The 20,446-nt window shown below is 50.0% G+C and overlaps 1 protein-coding gene across 1 annotated transcript in view; it reads right to left on the minus strand.

Moving 5' to 3' along the window:
* SNX29 (sorting nexin 29) overlaps positions 1-20,446 on the minus strand; it is a 409,777-nt gene that overhangs the window by 6,287 nt on the left and 383,044 nt on the right. The window lies entirely within an intron of this gene.

Genomic DNA, 20,446 nt, shown 5'->3' on the forward strand with positions numbered 1-20,446 from the left:
ACCCTGAGAGTGGAGGGTGCTCAGCAGAAAGTCCCATGACGTGGTTGCATTTTTAAAAAATAATTTCTGGGGACAGTCTCAACTCTTGCCCAGCTTTTAGAGTGCAATGGTGTAATCATAGCTCACTGCAGCCTCGACCTCCTGGGGTCAAGTGATCCAAGCAGCTGGGACTATAGGTACCAGCCACCATGCCTAGCTAACTTTCTAATTTTTTTTTGTAGATGGGGTCTTGCTCTGTTGCCCAGGCTGGTCTCAAGTGCTCCTCCTACTCAGCCTCAAGTGCTGGGATTACAGGTGTCAGCTACTGTTCCTGGCCCACCCTTAATCATACGTGTAAAGTCTGTTTTGCCAGATAAGGGAATACATAAATTCTGGGGCTGGGAATGTTCTTATTCTGTCTACTGTAGACTATTTGAATAGGAAGTAAACATCAGCAGGACTTACGAATGATCTCTAAGATTACAGATCTTAAAAAAAGAAAAATGATGTACAATAAACATCTCACTGGGGGATAAAATGCTTTAAAACAAGACCAAAACCTAATAGGTTCGATGTTCACTCCTACGTTCTGAGCACCTCTGTGGGGTCCTGGCTTTGTGGACGTGAGCCCCGGACCCACTGGACCCTACAAAGGAAGACAGGACCTTGTCCATAGCTAGCTCCACCCTATCTGTGGTTCAGAGAGGACCAGAGACAACTAGAAACTGTCGGAAATACCCACCCCCAGCTGTCTCCAAGGCCCGGTTCACAAACCACATGAGTTAAGGAGAGACGTGATTTCATAAAGAAATCGTTCCCCTAGGAGGGTCTCTACAGGGTTGCCTGAAGTAGCCTCTAACGTCTTCGTGTATCTCAGGAGTGAATGTCTTTACGACGTTCTGGTTTGTGTTGCACCTTTCCGGGGATGCGGCCACTGTGCGAGGGAGATGCCTCTCGTTTCAACTTTGACACCCTGATAAGCTAACCAAATGAAGACCCATTTTAATGATTGTCTTGTTGTGCTGTAAGTCAAGTTGTGCTTTTGCCTTCTGTACATGGATGAAAAAACATTTGACCTTAAAGCTGGAGCTGCTCTGAATCGTCTAAACCCGTCCAGCCTGGTGTGTGCTGCAGATTGCTCTTTTAGGTGGGCGTCTGGCCGCAGGCCCAAAGCAAACATGCCCCTCTCTTCCTTCAAAGGACTTCCTTCAAAGGACTTCCTTCAAAGGATGGGGACCCCCCTTACGAAAAGCCTCTTTATTCCTGAACGCTACTTAGAGGATGGTTCAAAGAAGCTAGGAAGGAGGTCTTTGTTCACAGCGTGTAAGGGGACTGACTCTTAGATACAGGAAGGCTTGGATGTAAATGTCAGTTTAAAGCCATGCAGTCACAACCCCCTCCTGTCATGCTCTTCAGATCTGGGGTCTGACCAGCAACTCCTTACCCTGCAACCACCGCCGTCATTCAGCACAGCCAGGACTAGCCCTGCCCTGCAATGACTAGAGCCTGGGGAGGGGCCCTGGAGGTAACAGGCTGTGAGAATGGCTGGGAGAGGCCAGTGCCTTGTTGGTTGTGAGAGGAGAGGTACCAGTTGGTGGGGTGAGGAGGCTTTTTTAACAAACAGCACCTGTTACGCCGGGGTAGGGAGATGACACGGCTCCAAGGCAGACGCCTCTCTGTTCAGTCCTCCTGTGGGTGGTGCTGTCTCAGCCTTGGTTTCCTTCTCTGTCATTTGGGGGATGATAACCATGAGCACATCCTAGTACTGTGGTAAGGATTCAAGGGCTACCTAAAGCCACCAACTAGCTGTGTTTCTGTAGATAAGTGCCTGTCCTCTGAGCCTTGGAAAGAATAAAGGTGGGGTGGTTTTAAGCATCATGGGGATCAAGTGCCTACAGCGACAATGAGTAGGCAGCAGTGAACATTGAAACATGAGCTGTGTCACCACACACCATGCTGGGCATGAAGGCGTGCAGAAGTGGCCTCAGGCTTGGAGAGCCACAGTCTCATTGATGATGGGGACGGCAGACATTGGACAGATCACCGTGGTGGAGCACGGTGGATGCCCCAATGAGAGGGAAGTCAGGTTCCGAGCAGGGCACAGAGGGCTTCCTGGAGGAGGCCGAGGTGTGAAGGGTCCTCTAGATGTGAAGATGGCAGGCCCATGGGGAGGGGTGGACTTGTAGCTGGGCAGACTCGGCCCAGCTGCTTCCTCTTCCTGGAAGGCAGGGTTAGCTCGGGGCGTGCACTGAGCAGTCACAGGGCTGTATCTGTCACACGTCTGTGCCTGGGAAGTCCCAGTGAGTGTAGGCTATGGCTGAGGGTGTGATAGTGGGTTTGTGTGACACGGGGATGGTTCAATCCTCAAGGCCCTGTGGAACACAGCCATGTCTCGGGACACAGGCTTGGGTGCTCAGACGGGTGCACTCAGGTGGGCTTGGAGGCAGGGCTGCTGTGATGGCTCCAGAGAACCCAGGATGAGGATGGGCTTCACTTGGGACAAGTTCAGTGGATGATACCTGCGGAAATCTGGCTGGAACAGGGGCTTCAGTGAGTGTGTGAGGGATGGAAAACACAGACGGCTGAGCATGGTGAGCTTGAGCAGAGTATGCTGGTGGGTGCTGGCATATCTGAGGCTGAACCTCTTGCAACTGCCATCTTGGTAGATCAAGGAACAGCCGAATCTTGGTAATGCTATCTGACTGAATAGCAGAATCTGAAAGTGTGGGGTAGGTGGGACTGGGAGTATGTAAACTGGCAAAGGAAGCGGGGGCTAATGTGGGTAGGAGAGACAGGGCCAGTACTCAGAAGACCCCACATGTCCCCACTGGAACACTTCCCTACAGGGGAATGAGGCCAGTGCCACGCTTCCTCCAGGACTGGCATCCAACAGTAGAGACACGGGCTGTGGTCAGCTGCTTTCCACGGAAGCTGAAAGGCCTCGCATTTACAATGACAGCCTTAAGTAAAACCTATTTTTTTTTTTTTTTTTTTTTAAACCAAGGCTCCCTGTAGTCCCTGCTGCAGATGACTCCTCCCAACAGCATCCTCAGAGTGAAATTCTCATCATTCATAGCCCTTGTTTAGCTGCTGACTTCTGCCTCATGTACCACCGACACTTCCAGAATGACACCATTTCTTAGCTGACTCCACTGATAAAAGCCAGCCACCAAGAAACAGACTGTCTCTTCTCTGGCACAACTGCATTTTTATAACAGTGGGCTTGCAGCTCTGGGGCCTAAGCAAGAGAGGAATGCATGGACACGAGGTACGTTCCATTCCTGCTCCCCAGCAGGAACATGAACTCTTGTTAATGCTGGGGTTAGGTCTGTTCTAGTTTTGCAAAACAGAAAAAGGGGGTCTGGATGGCAATCCATAAGAATGGATTGCCAAAGGCCTTAACTCCATATTCAGAGTCAGAAAACTTGGGTTCCTTCCGTTAGACAGTATAGAAGTTGGAGAAAGATCCATTAACCTCCCCAAGACACAGCTTTCTGATCTGTGAAATAAGAATAGTGCCAATCATACATCATTCGATGCCTACTTATGCGGTTGGCAACGATTAGAAATAGATTTGGCTCCTTTGACATCCTGAACTAACTGAAATAAGGTAAGAGGTACGAGTGAAGTCTGGCCAGCAAATTCATAGGAACTTTTACTGGTAGAGGCATCTAATATAGCAAAGGAACTGGGTAGAGTTTTTTAGAGATGGAGGTCTCCCTATGGTGCCCAGGATGGTCTCAAACTCCTGGCTCAAGCAGTCCTCTCACCTCAGCCTCCCAAGTGCTGGGATTACAGGCGTGAGCCACCATACCCAGCCAAGGGAGGCTTTTACAAAGATTTTACAACCTCCCAAAATCCAGCATACTTCCCACACCACCTCCTATTCCCACTGCAACCCCTCAACTCCCTACCCTGGGGGAAGGGGACTGGAGGGGGCAGAGGGCACCTTCTCTGAAAAGCCCATCCTTGTTTTTCTGCATAAGATCAGCATCTAGGCATTGCAGATCTTTGGCTGCTTGGTCCTGAGACAGCAGAGGCCCCAGTGGGCTACAGAGATGGGGAGAGATACGTATTCAGCAGAGATATTTACAGACAGCCTAAAGAAATAAAAGGCAGTGAGCAAATGGGTGGGTGTTAGTCTTCACATAGGTTGGCAAACGAGGGTGGGGAAATCGTGGCTGTTCTGTAAAGAATGAGAGTGCCATCTCTGGCATTCTTCATGTTCCTCTCAGCTGGAGCCAGAGTCCGTCATGGGGTCTGGGGAATTCAAGACAAAAGACTGTTTCTACTTTCCAGGGGACAGGACAGCAAGTAAGACATGCTGATACAGACATGGAGGCCTAACTAAGCCACCACCTGAGGGTGCAGACCCCTCAGCCAGTGGTGCAAGATGACTCAAGGTCTTTCAGACACGGGGAGCCATCCTTGTTTTACTGGTCCTATTCTTTGAGCCAATTGTGTTACCCTATTAGGTTGCTAAATTTACAAATGAAGGACCTACCACAAGGAACAAAACGCAGTCGTCATCTATTTTCACAGTCACGGGTGAAATATCAACGTGGTGATAAAGGACAGGCTGAGGATAATGGCCACTCCTCTAGGGTGACTTTGTCCAGTCCACAAAGCAGACTTTCCAAGCCATGGATCCAGATCCTGATGCTCCTCTGGTACCTGGGGCGTCAGTGATGATGGGGAGGCCACTTTCGGGGTGTGACCCTCAGAATCCCAGCATCTTGATTGTGGGAAGTAACATCACTGAGCCCAGTCACCCCATCTGGAGCTGGGATGTGTCGTGACCTTTCCCAGGCTGTTATTAGTGTCTTTTGTGCGTCTCCTATATAATAATCTGGATTTCTCTTTCAGTACCTATATTTTGAGGTCACCTTGGCCGTTGCAACAATATTCATGAACACGGTTTTAAAGGTGCATTGAAAAATTTAAGAAGCTTATGCATCAGCCCTCCTTCCTTTGCTACCCCTCATATTGGGTGAACGTTTGCTTCTTACTATGCAGGCTTTTGGCAACATGGACAAATCTCAAGTGCATCATCAAAGCTGCCCCACATCTGAGTCCATTCATAGGCCACTCTGCAAAAGGCAAAACTAAACGACAAAACAGTGGGGGCGTCCAGGGGTTGACTATAGGGGAACGCTAGGGAATTTGGGAGTAAAGGAGTTGTTGCACATCTTGATGGCGATGGCTACGGGACTCCAAGCCTTTGTCAAAACTCACGGAACTACGCCATGAAAACTTAGAAATAGTACCACAGTAGGCTTCAATCTCAAACTTGACTCCAAGAGGGCAGTATCTGTAAATCTCGACTGTTCCATTGTAAAAGAGCCCCTCAGGGATGACCCTGATAGCTGGAAGCTCTCAGGAGCCAGTGACTTTTGTCCCTGTCTCTGGGTAGAGAAAGCGGGGGCCTTGGGGACAAAGTCTTAGATGACTGCCGGCCGTGTCATTCACCAGCAGGGGTACTTGGGCCAGTCACGATGCTCCTTTCTGGGACTCGGATTCTTAGCCTGTGAAGGGGGATCAAAGTCAAGCTACCGAGCTGCATGCACTTTAAATGGGTGAATTGTATGGTGTGTGATCTGTATCTTGAGCTGTTTTAAAAAATGGTGCAAGCAAAAATACATGAAGGGAAATCAGGATCTGCCCTGCAGGTTCGTGCAACAAAGCCAAGGATCACGTTTGATGTGAGAATGGAGTGTGGCCCATGAGGATGCTGCTTAGTGAACACCCTCGCCCTTGGCTTCTGAATTTGGCCTTGGCCACCTCCAGTATGGTTCACTCCTCTGCGAACCCTGTGCTCAGGTCAGACCTCAATCTTACTACTCAGACGTGGTATTGCCAGAACCATTTTGGGGGGTCACACAGTGAGGGAATGGCCTTAGAAATGCAGTTCAAACTACTGGAAAGGAAAGGGCACAAGATTCCATCCCCATATCCACGAGGGGCCAGGCCTCCTGGGTTGCAGGGTCCATTGTCACCAAGCTGGGAAACTCGGGGGACATCACGTCCCCAGGGCTGCACCTGGCTGTGAGCTCATCTGGAAGGCAACTGGAGAAAGTGGAGAAATAAGTGCTGGGATGCTATGGTGACCTAGGAGACAGCCCCCGCATCCCCAGGGCACTGCCACCTCCCCTCCCCTGCTGCGAGAGGGATATAAGCTGCGGTAATGAGCCCCCTGCCAGGCCATGCATGGTGCCTGACAACCATGCTTGGTGTTCGTTTCAGAAACTCCGTGTCCATCCTCCCTGCTGCTGGCAACTACCACAGCACCAGGGAGTTGGGGTGAAGGGGGTCTGTGTGTGAGGGTAGCCGCCAAGGGCCCCAGGGGTGGCTGTTGCTTTCAATTAAGTCTCTGGGGTGCACGGCGTGGTTCCCTGTCACCAGCATGCAGCTAAAATTGATCAGACAGCCTCAACTGCTCATCCGTGAAAATAGCTGTGACGAGAGACTAGCTTTTCACTTTGCTGCACCTGTGATCTGGGTTTGGCGAGCTCATCAATACTCCATTTACTAGGAGCTGCCTTCGGAGCTTGGAGGGCTGGATCCCTGCAACCCAGCTAGGACGGAGCTGTGTGTGTGGCGGGGATGTGGCCAGCATCCTCCACGACCCAGCTCGAAAACACAGTTCTGCCTCCGGGATGTGGAAATCATGAATATGCTCCCTGCATCTTTGGCCCTCGGATCTGTGGAGTGGGAGGGAGTGGCCTTGCCCTACCTTGTGTACTGCATGGCTGTGGGGGTCCTGGTGGGCGTTATCAGAAAACAGCAGGCTGAACAGCCTTTGAATTCATTCCTAGGTAACACCTGGGCCTCAGGACTGCGTGATGGGTGCCCCGTGAAATCCAATTCCACTGTGAACTATGCTGATATCCATCAAGGTTTTATACCTCCTGCCTCTTGGTTTGAAACAGGTCTCCAAAACTACCATCCACAAGTGATCCAGTAATGAATCTGGCAGTACCCAAGGGTTCCTTGAAGGCAGCTCTGGGTCTGGTTCTTTTTGGATCCCAACACTACAAGGTACTTAATTTATTTTAAAAAGATTAAAGAAGCCACTGCTTGTCAAATCTTGAGCTAAAGGAATAACACAAATTCTCACACCATCCTTAAGCCAGCCATGTGAAGGAGGTGCTGTAATTACCATTCTCACCTTACGAGTGTGCAAAATAAAGTAGGACCGGTAAATCCTATGGCTAAGCAGGAGCAGAGACTGGTTTTGATCTTGAATGTGTGCAGTCTGAGCCCAGAGTTGATGACTAGGTGCAAATGCATCCAAGCCCAGCCCCCAAGATGCTACAGTTAGGTGGGGGCGCAAGGTGGGTGTGTGATAAGGCAGCTGTTGCTTTGAGAGGTACAGATGGACAGACCCCAAGGAGTCATACTGAGCAAGGTTTGAACCATAAATAAAAAGAAATGGTCTGGAAGGTGGAGGCCAGGACAAGGTGTGCCCAGAAAAGCAAGGAGGCATGTGTGACTCCCAGGCAAGAACCCAAAAGAGTCGGGGCTGGAGACAGGGATGCCTGCAGGACAGACACTGTGGCTTTTGGGAACTAAAGAACTCAAAATACTTGACGGCATGACGTGTCACCAGATGAATGTAAATCCGCCTTTGGTAAACCCAGCATTATTTTTTCATGATCTTTTGAGTGTACTTTCAATAACACTGACATTGCTGCTAGGTTGCTGATAATAAGCTTCAGGCTTTTCTTCTGCAGGCTCTGGCTGTGTAGTTGCTCTTCTATAAGCACAAGTTAAATGGTGAAAAGGGAAGCAGAATCTAGAGAGTCGTCTCATTAAAGGCTTATTGTTTGGGGGGGAAAAAAAACTGAAACAGCTTGTCAATGCACCCTTTGTGGATAACCACTGTTAGGACAGTAGTATATAGTTTTCTAGTCATTTTTCTGTATGTGTTTGTCACAGTAAGTCATCCAAAATGTAAGCAAAGTTGCTTTGAAATTTTTTTTTTTTGGTGATGGAGTCTTGCTCTGTTGCCCAGGCTGGAGTGCAGTGGTGCAATCTTGGCTCACTGCAAGCTCCACCTCCTGGGTTCATGCCATTCTCGTGCCTCAGCCTCTCAAATTTGGCTTTACAAATCAGAGCGGTCTGGCCTTAGAACACCAGAGCTGGTGGAAATGGCCTGGAAGATAGTAAGGACGCAGGTGTACTGTGTAAGGCTTGTGCAGTGACTGCTATGAGGCTGGGCATCACTATTTCATCTATTTCTTGCTGTTCTCACCATGGGAGATGGAAAGCTCAAGAAGTTACTGCCCCAGGTCCATGTTAGAGAAGCAGAATGTGGCTTACATTTGGATACAGGGCCATGTCCAAGGTTACGTGGCAGCAGTCCCGAACCTTTTTGGCACCAGGAACCAGTTTTGTATAAGAAAACTTTTCCACAGATGTGGGGGGTGGGGATGCTTTTGAGATATAAAGTGTGTTACATTTATATATTGTATTATTACTAACTTGCAATAAATAAGGAAATAATTACACAACTCACTATAATGTTGAATCACTGGGAGCCCCCAGCTTGTTTTCCTGCAACTTAGACGGTCCCTTCTGGGGGCAGTGAGAGATCATCAGGCATTAGATTCTCATAAGGAGCACGCAGCCTAGATCCCTCACATGGGCAGTTCACAATACGGTTTGCGACGAGAATGGAATGCTGCTGCTGATCTGACAGGAGGCGGAGCTCAGGCGGTGATGGGGGGAGGGCTGTAAATACAGACGAAGCTCTGCTCACCCACTGTGTAGCCCAGTTCCTTACAGGCTATGGACTGGCAGTGGACCCGAGGGATGGGGACCAGAAGAGGGACCCAAGCCTGATTCGACTACTACTAATCCTGGACTAAGCAGAGGACAGAGCGGTAGGCCTTGATGTTGCAGTTGTGATCTGTGAATTTACTTAAAAGCAGTCTTTTCTCTCTCCCCCCTATATCTGTGTAAATTTCTTTAAAAGTCCCTTAATCCCTCTATTATCTGAAAAATGGGGCTGATATCAACCCACCTATGAGATTAGCATTCAGGACCTGAAGCAAACTTAGGCACATTTTCTACAAATGGGCTGCCTATGGCCCTCTTGTGGATCTTGGCGACTGTGGCCCTGTACCTAGTGAGCCCTATCAGGCTGATAAACTACTTCATATTGTACAACACGTGATGATCACCCAATGGGCCTCGGAGTGTTAGGGGCAAAGATGACCCCGAGACAGGGAGCCTAGTGGTGAGGCTTGTGCAGGTGCCCCCCTGCCCCCGTAGAAACGGGATGGAGGTGGATTGGGATCCCAGGCACAAAGACCAGTAGCATGGGGGGGGATGGAGAACAGATTTCTTTTGAGCTTGGTGCCTGGACTGTGAGAGCTGCTGGGGCACAGTGACAGGTGTATGGATCCACCACGGATGGGGGTACTGAGAGTCATTGCACTGTGGGGTGTGTGCATCCCCGGGGTAAGCAGTGCTCATTAAAAACTAAAGATGTACTGTGGCTTACTTTCAAGGATGGCTTTAAGTTCGTAAACAGTCTACCAATGCTTTCTAGACGTTACCTTTCACCACTTCAAGGCTAAAAGATCACTCTGCGTAAAATTCCGATAGTTACCAATGGCTGTGATGCTGAGGTCCTCTTTGATAGCTCCTTGTCACCTTAAGTGGGTATCGGGTTTAAGAGCTGGCTTGGGGTCACATTTCAGTAAGGCCTCAGATATCATCTACTAGGGGTGGGCTGAAGAGCGGCTGTGTGATGGTTCTGCTGGGGTAAACTGTGCTTATGCATTCCGCCTAATTTTCTAAGGATGGAAAGGATTCTCCCTCCTGCTGCTCTTGTAATTCTCAGTGGCTGCGTCCCCACTTTCCATGGGATGTTCAGAGCACAATCATGTCTCTGTTGGCATCCCGGCCAATTCCCTTGCAGTGCTCTCTCCACCGCAGCACCCGGCCCAACCAACTCTGGCCAAAAACTTAAGCAGCAGACCCACAGGAAGACAGCATGAGCAGTGAATGAAAAGCGCATGGCGCCTGCCCTGAGGAGTTGAGAATCCTCCAGTTCCCTGCACGGGCCCTCCTCCACTTGCTGCAATGGCTATGGTCATGTGTCACATTGATGTTTTGGTGAACAGACTGCAGATATGATGGAGCTGAGAAATATGTTGCTTAGTGACATCCCAATGCACTGCACTACTCCTGTGTCTGAGGTGATGCTCCTGTCAAACAAGCCTACTGCACTGTCAGTCACTGAAAAGATTTTTTGGGCTGGGTGTGGTGGCTCACAACTGTAATCCCAGCACTCTGGGATACTAAGGAGGATGGATCATTTTAGGTCAGGAGTTCGAGATCAGCCTAGGAAACATGGTGAAACGCTGTCTCCACTGAAAATGCAAAAACTAGTTGGAGGTGTTGGCATGTTCGTGTAATCCCAGTTACTTGGGAGGCTGATGCAGCAGAATTGCTTGAAACTGGGAGGCAGAGGTTGCAGTCAGCCAACATCAAGGCAATCTACCCCCGCCTGGGTGACAAGAGCAAAACTCCATCTCAAGCCAACGGTGGCTTGTTTCTATTTGCAAGCCCTCAACCATTCAGCATCTCCACCCTCTTCTGAGGCTCTTCCCATGTCTCTGAAGACTGCTCTGTCACTAAATCGTACAGGATCCCAGGTCTCTTCTGCCTGCACTCCCCACATGTGCTCCCATCCATTCAGATGGCTTTCTGCAGATCCAAATGGCGAAGCTTCCCTCTGGAGCCCTGGAGTCCATGTATCTACCTTGAACATGGCCAAAATGGAAATTGTGACCAGGTGCAGTGACTCATGTCTCTAATCTTGGCACTTTGGGACACTGAGGCAGCTGGATGGCTTGATCCTGGCAGAGTCTAAGGCCAGCCTAGGCCACATAGCAAGACCCCATCTCTACAAAAAAAAAAAAAAAAAGCCAGATGTGGCATGTGCCTGTACTCCAGCTACTCAGGAGGCAGAGGTGGGAAGACTGCTTGAGCCTGAGAGGCAGAGGCTGTAGTGAGCTGAGATCATGCCACTACACTCAGGCGAGGAGACACTGTATCTCAAAAAAAAAAAAAAATTTTTTTCCCCCATCAAACTTCTGTTCCTCCCCTAGGCTTCCCTACTTTAGTAAATGGGGCAACTGCCGACTCCAGTGCTCAAACCAGAACTCTGGGGGCACTTTAATTTTTCCTTTTCACATTCCATACCAAATCCAACTCCAACACCCACTGGCCTTTGGCTTCTGCCTCCAGACACGTCTGCTGCTTCCACTTCTGTCTCTGCTGTGTTTTCTAAACCCAGACACCCTTCCTTCCTTGTCTTGACCCTTCCTCAGAAGAAACCCTTCCATACCTTCCCACTGTGTTCAGAATCAAATGCAAATGTTTGCCACGGCTATAATTCCATCGTCACTTCCTCTAGCAATACGGGGACTTGCTACCATGCTCTAACTCCTCCTCGTGCTTTTGGCCTTTGCCTAAGAGTTCCTTGGAGTTTCTTCACAGCATTTGTTGCCATCTGAGGTGTTATCTTCCCTGCTATATCCCCAGCACCTACAATTACGTCCAGTGCACTTTAACCAGGTGACTGAAGTCAAAGTGGTCTGTCCTGGTCTAGCTCGTCTACAGCAGACCACTGCCTGCTGGCCCCACAGGACTTTGGACTTGCCAGCTTAGACAGGGAGGTGTGGGGTAGGAAGCCACAAAACCAACCTTGCAATTAGAAGGCCCTGGGTTGGATTTCAGACTCGGCAACATCTGGGACGTGTTATGGCAACAAAGCTATTTAACCTCTCCATCACTTTGAGAAAATAAGAGTAATAATCTATACTCGCCTCTCTCATTGACAGCGGAGATTTGTTGTTATTAGAAGATGAATAAGAAAAGCACCCTTTAAGCCTCACTCAGCACTAAGGCAAGATGGGACGAGTTGGCACGACTCCAGAAGACAAGTGAGCAAAAACACTTGAAAATTGATAGCCACGCAGGTGTCATTACAAGTTGGTGTGACGTAAACAGATCTGATATCACACGCAAAAATACATAAGCGTTGAGACTAAGAACTAAAACTTCCTGCAATGAAAGACAGCCTGGGACATGGCAGCTAGGGAACTGCCCTGCGTGTGTGAGGAGCTCCTACAGAGCAACCTCTGAGGGGCTGGCAGCCCAGCAGACAAGCAGGGAAAGGCAGGGAGTGCCTCATGGGAGAAAAGAAGCACCGGGACTACGAGAGGGAGTTGAGCGGACAGCACCCCTGCTCTGAGAGGTCACGCATCTCTCACCTCCATTTCTGCCTGTACCCAGCAGCTGCCTCTATAGTCCAGTCTCCAAGCCACACCTGAGCAACCCCACTGATGCCAGACCGTGTCACTCTTGCACCAAGTCTATCTCAGAACAAGCCTTCCGATATTCTACGCGATCCTCCCTGATGGGCCCTTTCACCCTTCCACCTCCTTCCCTCCTCCCTATAACTCCAGCCTCCAGGCGGCTCGGTGGCACCAGGCAGGCACACTCCACTCCTGCCTCCCTCTGCAAAAAAGGCGCTCCGGCTGGCTGATCCCCTTGCTGCCTCTGTTGCTTTCTTTGGAGGCCGTGCTTGCTGCCCTCCCCAGCCCCTCTCCCCTGCACCACCTGTCCCGTATGGCATGCTTATGTATCTTTGTCCTCTTCCCTGAGCATCCTGGCACCTACAGAGAGAATGGTACAGAGCAGGTGCTCAATACAAATTTCTGGAATAGTTGCATTCTATAGGGGGAGAGGGCAGGTTTGAATACGCTTACCATGAGTCATCAGGAAAATGGAAACTGAAAAAGATTCAAAGACAGCTGTTAGCAGGCATGGGCAGGGATGCTGAGAAATGGCACTCCTGTGGTTAGCAGAGGCACAAACTGGGGAAACCTAGGGAAACTGAGGCAGGTGCGTCCGTGAGTCAGCTCCACATCTTGGTTTTGGCTTTAAGAAATTGTTGAGCAAGTACACAAAAACGCGGGTGACGATGTTCAATGCAACGTCCTTCTGAGAAGGAAGCTTGGAAACCACCCCGTGGCCATGTGCAGGACCCATGGACCCAGGATGGCAGGTGTGCAGACACAGCAGGACACACTGCTGTTACGGAGGATGACGCACACCCATGCAGAGGGGCACAAACACCTTCAAGACATAAAGGAAAAGCTACAGAACAAGAGACATCTGGTGCCATCTTAGTTAAAACTGAAACCTCATATGAAGCAAGCACCCATATACACGCAGACACCAACAGACAGAGACGAGCATGCAGCCAAGGGAGATGTTCACGTTTTCCTCCATATATGCTCATCGTTCAAATGCTTTAAGCCAGAACTTACTCACACATTGCTCATGTAAATAAAGGACAAAGCATACTGGCTGGGCATAGTGGCTCAGATGTATAATCCCAGTGCTTTTTGAAGGCCAAGGTAAGGAGATCACTTGAGGTCAGGAGTTAGACCAGCCTGGGCAACATGGTAAAACCCTGTCTCTACTAAAAATACAAAACTCAGCCAAATGTGGTGGATGCCTGTAGTCCCAGCTACACGGGAGGCTGAGGCAGGAGAATCGCTAGAACCCAGGAGGCGGAGGTGGCAGTCAGCTGAGATCGTGCCACTGCACTCCAGCGTGGGCAAAAGAGTGAGACTCCATCTGAATTCCCAGCACTTTGGGAGGCCTAGGTGGGTGGATCACAAGGTCAGCACTTCGACACCAGCCTAGGCAACATGGTGAACCTCTGTCTATAAAAAAAAAAATAATAAATTAGGCTGGTGGGGGTGGTGGCGGCGGTGCGTGCCTGTAATCCCAGCTGCGCGGTAGGCTGAAGCAGAATTGCTTGAATCCAGCAGGCGGAGACTGCAGTGAGCCAAGATCACGTCATTGCACTCCAGCCTCGGCAACAAGTGTGAGACTCCATCTTGCGGGGGGTGGGGAACAAAGCACCTTGAGAAAGAGCCTGCAGCTCCTGCTTAGTCCCCTGGAGGGCTCTGCTGGGTCCCTCCTTCGGCACTGTGATGGCAACTCTGCACCTGCTCTGCTTCGTCTACGCAGTTGGGGCTGGTCTACACCATGCTCAGCAGGTTGGAGTATGTCAGACCCTGTTTTCGACCATCAGAACTACTTATAATACATTCAACTTGAGAGTAGGCCTGGCAAGCTCTGAGAAGACGGTCTGGCTTCTCTGCCTGCCTTGTTCAGGGCATTTCCCAGGGTTGGGTGCCCACTCATTTCCCCCTTCCTCTGTGTGCCTAGATGGGTGGCCCTAGGCAGCAGTGGTCTTGTATGATCTGCTTTTGTATTCCCAAGTCCCCATCTGCTAGCACAGCCACTGGAAATAACTATAGCTGTATACCGACTTAAGAATCCAAAAATCCCAGGAAGACCCCAGAGGTGTGAGCCAGATGCCCAGGGCCCTCCCAGCCTGCAAGCCCCAGACCAAGCCTGAACTACATGCCGGTGAGTGTTGCTTTGGAGTTACCATCTCCAATTAGCGTCCACAGCCTCTTAAAGCTGATCGAATCCCACACTCCTGACTTCAGATTGTGCCTGCTGCACTCAATACAATTCATACCCCTGATGACATGGCAGGTAAGGCAGGGAGCAATCAGCTCTGCCGCCCTTGCTTATCTCCTGCCCCCATGTCCACGTCTCCCCAGGCCCTGCCTTCTTCCACAACCTCTCCACTCTGGCAGGTCAGGGCGTCACACTGCTGGCTGTTCCCTCCTCCTGGATGACTCAAATCCCACAGCTGACATGAATTCACATCTTAGCTCAGAAGTGACTTCACTGGAGATACCATGTCTCTTTTCAGTCCCCCAATCTAATCTTCCCCCTGACCCTTGTAAAGGCCCTTCATGGCCTGAGTCTCCCACTGCAGTCCTTCCATCTGTTTAGTTTCTTTTTTGCTTTTTCAGTCATTCCCATGAGAATGTAAGCTACATGAGGGCAGCAACTTGTCTGGCCTCTGTGCCAGTGCTGGGGACATCACTGAGAAATGAAGGCCTATTTGGCAGGCTATTTTTGAGCAAGATTGCTGAGGCACAATAGTTGGCGATGAGATGGACCAAGGTACTTCACTCCAGCTATCAAGCCAGAAGAACTCACCATGTCCTCACTACTGCGACAGGTACCATTCTTGCTGTCTTACAGGTAGTGGCTTACTAAACCCTCACAGAAGCCAGAAGGGAGGTTCTATTATCCCCTCTTCTAGATGAGGAAACAGGCACAGAAGCTAACTGGCTGGGGCTTAGAAGCCCCTAGGAGGCAGAGCCTGGGGCATAGTGGTTGGTGTCTGACTGCACGGCCCTCCCCTGCCTCATCTGCCTTTGTTTCCCTTTCTGCAGGATTTGTAGATTAAGCTGTACTGGAACGCGGCCTCACTCAGGCATTTCCATATCAGCCATGGTTGTACTCACATGAGATAGCACAGCTCAGTGGTTGCGACAGAGATTCAGTGCCCCCCAAATTCTTCCCATCTGACCCTGGACTTTGCCACCTTTTTTACAGAGAGAGACCAGCAGGAGCTGCTGTCACATGGCAGTGTTGGGCACAGCCTGGCTGAGGGATCTCACTGGATCCTCACAGTGGCTCTTTGTGGTTGGGTAGAGATCCCCACCTTACAGATGAGCAGACAGAGGCTACAAATATCACCTGCCTGGTCCTTGTATCCCTAGCAGCTAAGTGGCAAAACTGAGGCAGGGATCATACAGAAGTTTGACTCTGACGCCCATGTGCTTCTAAAGTGGGCCCCTGGTATGTGTACAAGGCAGCCAGGAAGTAATTATTTCTCGTCAGCTGCTCCCTTCCAGAAGCTGGCTCACCACCTGAAAAGGAGGATGGCACTTTTATCCTACCACACAGAAATGGAAACCAAAGCTCAGAAAATACTCGCTGGGTTGATGCCTCAGACTCAGATGTGATTCTAACAGCAGAATTTGTTGCAGCGTTTTCAAAGCAGGGCTTCTCAACTTCGCATGCACCTTAGAATCACCTGGGGAACTTTAAAAAGATACTGATGCTCACGCCCAAAGATTACTGTTGCATTAACCAGACAGGGCCTGGTCTCTGTATTTTTAAAAGCATGCCGGGTGAGCCAACGTGCAAGCTGTGGCTGAGACCCCAACTTGAAAGCAATGGTACTGTTGGGGAAGTTCTGCAAATGGAAAGACTACCCCCAAAAGAATGATTCCACGTATCTCTGAGGTTACAAGTGGCTTTTTTGGTGGGTTGAGAAACTGGTTCAACATTCGACGGTGTCTGAACCTCCTGGAGAAGTGATTTTCTGACTGTCCTCAGAAGATGGTAGATCTGAGCGCACTGTTCCTGAAGGCTCTCTGTGGGGAAGTCTGCATGATGGTACTGACGGTTTTCTGAGATTCTCCCAGCAGCTGTGGACCAGATTTCATCCAAGGAAAGAGGATCACATGAAGATGAAAACACCCCACTTCCTTCATCTGGACGGCACCGTGCTTAGGAGCCCATCACTTGGCCGGAGAAGAAATATTTAGATTGACAACACCTTTCCACTGTGCCCTAAGCTGTTCTACCTTTATGATTCAACTAAAAATTTATTTCCACTTAAATAAAACCAGCAATTCTGAGCTTCCCCTCCCCTCACACGTTTCCTCCCGGAAAGTCTATCGTGAAAATACCACTCAGAAGTCATCTGTAAAAAGGTAAATAAAGCAAAACAGATTGTTTGCTCCATCTTCCTTATCTCAGCTCTTCGGCCTCAACATACTTTTTGAACTATTTCATCACCTTTTTTGAATAGGCAACACAAAGGAGTGCAGAGTAAGCATGAGGCGGTGAATACATGAAAAAGTGAGTCCCCCCACCTTGGTCCTCCAGTAAGCCACGGTTATTTTTCAATGTATCTTTCTAGAGATATCCATTACATATAGAAGCATGTATGTATGCACAGGTGTAAGTATATATCTTTTTTTTTGGGAGACTGAGTCTCACTCTGTCTCCCAGACTGGAATGCAGTGACACAATGTCGGCTCACTACAATCTCCACCTCCTGGGTTCTAGTGATTTTCCTGCCTCAGCCTCCGGAGTAGCTGGGACTACAGGTATGAACCACCATGCCTGGCTAATTTTTGTGTGTTCAGTAGAGATGGGGTTTCCTCATGTTGGCCAGGCTGGTCTCAAACTCCTGACCTCACGTGGTCCAACCACCTTGGCCTCCCACAGTCTGCTGCGATTACAGACAAAAGCCACTGTGCCCGGCCCATATTTGCTATTTCTAAAAATAGAAAGGTACTATGTGTGGTATTCTTCCATGCTTTTTCCTCTTAGTGATTATGTCATGGAGATTTCTTCCGTATCACTACATGTGGTAAGGAAGGTATCCCCTTACATGAAGGGTATACATCAGCCTCAGTATTCTAGCCCATAGGTTGGCAAACTTCCTATAAAGGGTGAGATTGTAAACATATTAGGCTCCAGGGGAACCATTCTATCTGTTACAACTCAACTTTGACCTTATAAAAAGCTATACATGAACTGTGAATGAATGCGCATGTTCCAATAAAACTTTATTTACAAATACAGGGCAGGATTTGGCCTGTGGGCTGTCATTTTCTGACCTCTGTTCTAGTCTGAACTGTCTTTGGCTGTTTCACCACAGGCATATGGCCACACGGGGCCAAGGAAGCCAGGCCTGCCTGCACAGGGCACAGAGACCATGATGGGCCTTGGCTGCAAATGGAAATCACCTATTAATTACCAACAGCTCTCAAAGTAAATGCTGGAACAGACACTGTATGGCGACTCTCCTGGCCCCGAGCAGCAGCCGGGACATCAAGACGCCAGGTGTTGGGACTGCCTCAAGCTGCTTTTGGCACCTATGCTCTTTGCAGAGAGCACAGAGGGAAGGCAAAGGCTCTGGAGCGGAAAAAGGCGCAGGCCTTAGGGCTGGGGTCCTAGGGTGGAAGCCCACTCCATGCCTTACTGGCTGTGTGAGATAGAGGATGAAAAATGACATAATCATCTTTGTGTTTGTGTGAGGATTTCCGTGTTGCCCAGGCTGGAGTGCAGTGGTGCGATCTCAGTTCACCGCAGCCTCAGCCTCCCGAGTAGCCAGGACTACAGGTGTGCACACCACCACCCCTGGCTAACTTTTTTTTTTTTTTTTTCCTTGGTAGAGACGCAGTTTCTGCCGTGTTGCACAGGCTGCTTTCCAACTGCTGACCCCAAGTGATCTGCCACCTCAGCCTCCCAAAGTGCTGGGATTACAGGCATGAGTCACAACGCCTGGCAGACACAAGCATCTTCAAGGGGACCTGGCCCATGTAGACACTATGAACAGCAAATGTGATCATGATAACTGCTAAATCATAGGTCAAAACTCTACTCCAGGATTTTCCATCTGCTGTGTACCCAAGAAATGACAGCATGTAACATAAAGCTGAACGCTGTGATGCCTGCCCAGCTGCAAGACTGGCCTCACCTAAGGTATTCCACAAGCTTTTTATGCTGCCTGCAAAGGACCCAAAACAGGAGAGCAAGGGCCTCGCTTGTCCTGTTGCTTGAAGGTTCCCTAAGCACCAGGCCATAGGTGCTGGAGAATACCTACAGCCCGAGTTCAGTGCTGGTACAAGCCAAGGGCCCTGGCTGTAGAGTGGAGCAACTGAGAGCTAGACAGGGCTGGGCCCGCCAGGGGAAAACAGCCGAGCTCTAACCCAGCGCTGTGGCGGATGAGGGATGAGCTCAGCACAGAAAACACCTTGGAGCCCCGGACCTGCCCCTCCTGCACCAGCACAATGCCCTGCAGGCCGTGCTCTAAACTTCACTTCCTGCCGTGTTGAGACCAAATGAGGCCCCCGAGGAGCCTCTTCCTCTGTGGGGCTTGGACAGAGTACCCCGGCCTGGAGTGGGACTTAGGACGAAGCCAGTGTCATGGGAAAGGCCCAAGACAAGGAATTCTCAGAAGTTTTCACCCTCAAGGCATCTAGTCCAGACAAGAGAACCATGACCACTCATCCTGAAAGCCTGGTGCTGTCCAAAAGACACAGATGACATGCTACAGGGATATGGCACAGTCTAGGGGGCCAGGAGTAGGTTACAAAGAAGGAGACCTTGAAGTTGTGGTACTCCTTTCCACGTGGGTGCAGAGCCCTGGCTGTCATTCCCCATGAAGGCACCAAGCCAGGAGAGCAGGGCTCCAGGTTCCCAGTGAGCTCCACACCTGGTGAGCCAGGAGGAAGGAAAGGTGACCCAACACCATGGCAGGATCCAGTGTGATGTGCGGGATGAACAAGGGAGCGAATGTGTGTGGCCAGGATTAAGAATGAACGGGGATAGAAAATTCCTGCCAGACCCAAGAAATGGATCTCAATGTCCCTTAACATCTTTTTACATCACACCTGATCCTGTCCATGCCAGGGGTGGTGCCTGCCTTCCTATAAGCATGAGCACTGCAAAAGTCCACGATGCCACCTTCACTCCAGACTGCTGTGCCAAGCTGTCTCCTCCCAGCTCCCAATAGACTGAGTACCTTCAGGGCAAGCCAGGGATTGAAGTGTCCCTGAACTCCTAGGACCAGCCCCTGTACAGCTCTAGAACTGCTACCGAAGGAAGCAGCTCATTTTGCTCAACTCCAGTTTGGAATTCGGGGCTCAGTAAGGCTGTCCCTGCAGCGCATCCTTGAGCCTATCCTGCTTGGTGGCCATGCAAGTGCGAGCAGCTGTAGCTTCACAGTAGGAGGCTTAGACAGTGATGGTTGCAATGCTACGCCGATCCCAGAGAGGAACTCGGGGGCCAGGTTTCATTACAGGAGGATGGTGCCCAGGGTGAGAATCCTACCTCCATCCCATGGGACAGCTTGGTGGTGCTGAGGCTGACCGCATGGGGGTGTATTTAATCCCTGTAAGGTCTAGGGATGTTAACCCCATTTCAAGACTCTGTTGTTCCAATTTCAGGACTCTGTACTTCTAGTTCCTCACTCCTTTCTCTCACATCCTTATTCAAACCAGCAGCACATTCTAGTAGTTCTACTTTGAGAATACTCCTCCCCAGACTGCTCGAGGCACCATCCCCTCTCCCTGGGGTACCCACACGGTCCCCTAACTGCCTGTTCTATCAGCCATAACAGAACTCTACAGTCTGCTGGCTCCACATGGCAGCCAGAGTCCCCTTGGCTGCAAAGCCTCTGTGCCCAGGCTGCCCTGGCTTCCTTGCTGTTTCTCCCAGGGGCCAAGTCCTCCTGGTCTCAGGACCTTTGCATCTGCTGTGTCCATACTTCATGTCAAAATATCCTCGTGGTCTTCCTGGGAAGAAGGAATGGCACATCCCCAGTAGGCTTCTTTTCCTCCACAATGACTGTGATGTCCTTTCCTGTCTTCTCACTGGGAATCGCCACCTGACATATGCGTGTCTATTTGGCTACTCAATGTCTGTGTCCCCCATAAGGGCAGATGCTTTGTTTTATGTACTGTTGAACTATCAGGAT

Source organism: Symphalangus syndactylus, chromosome 18 (genome assembly GCF_028878055.3).
Source record: "Symphalangus syndactylus isolate Jambi chromosome 18, NHGRI_mSymSyn1-v2.1_pri, whole genome shotgun sequence".
NCBI classification, from domain to species: domain Eukaryota; kingdom Metazoa; phylum Chordata; class Mammalia; order Primates; family Hylobatidae; genus Symphalangus; species Symphalangus syndactylus.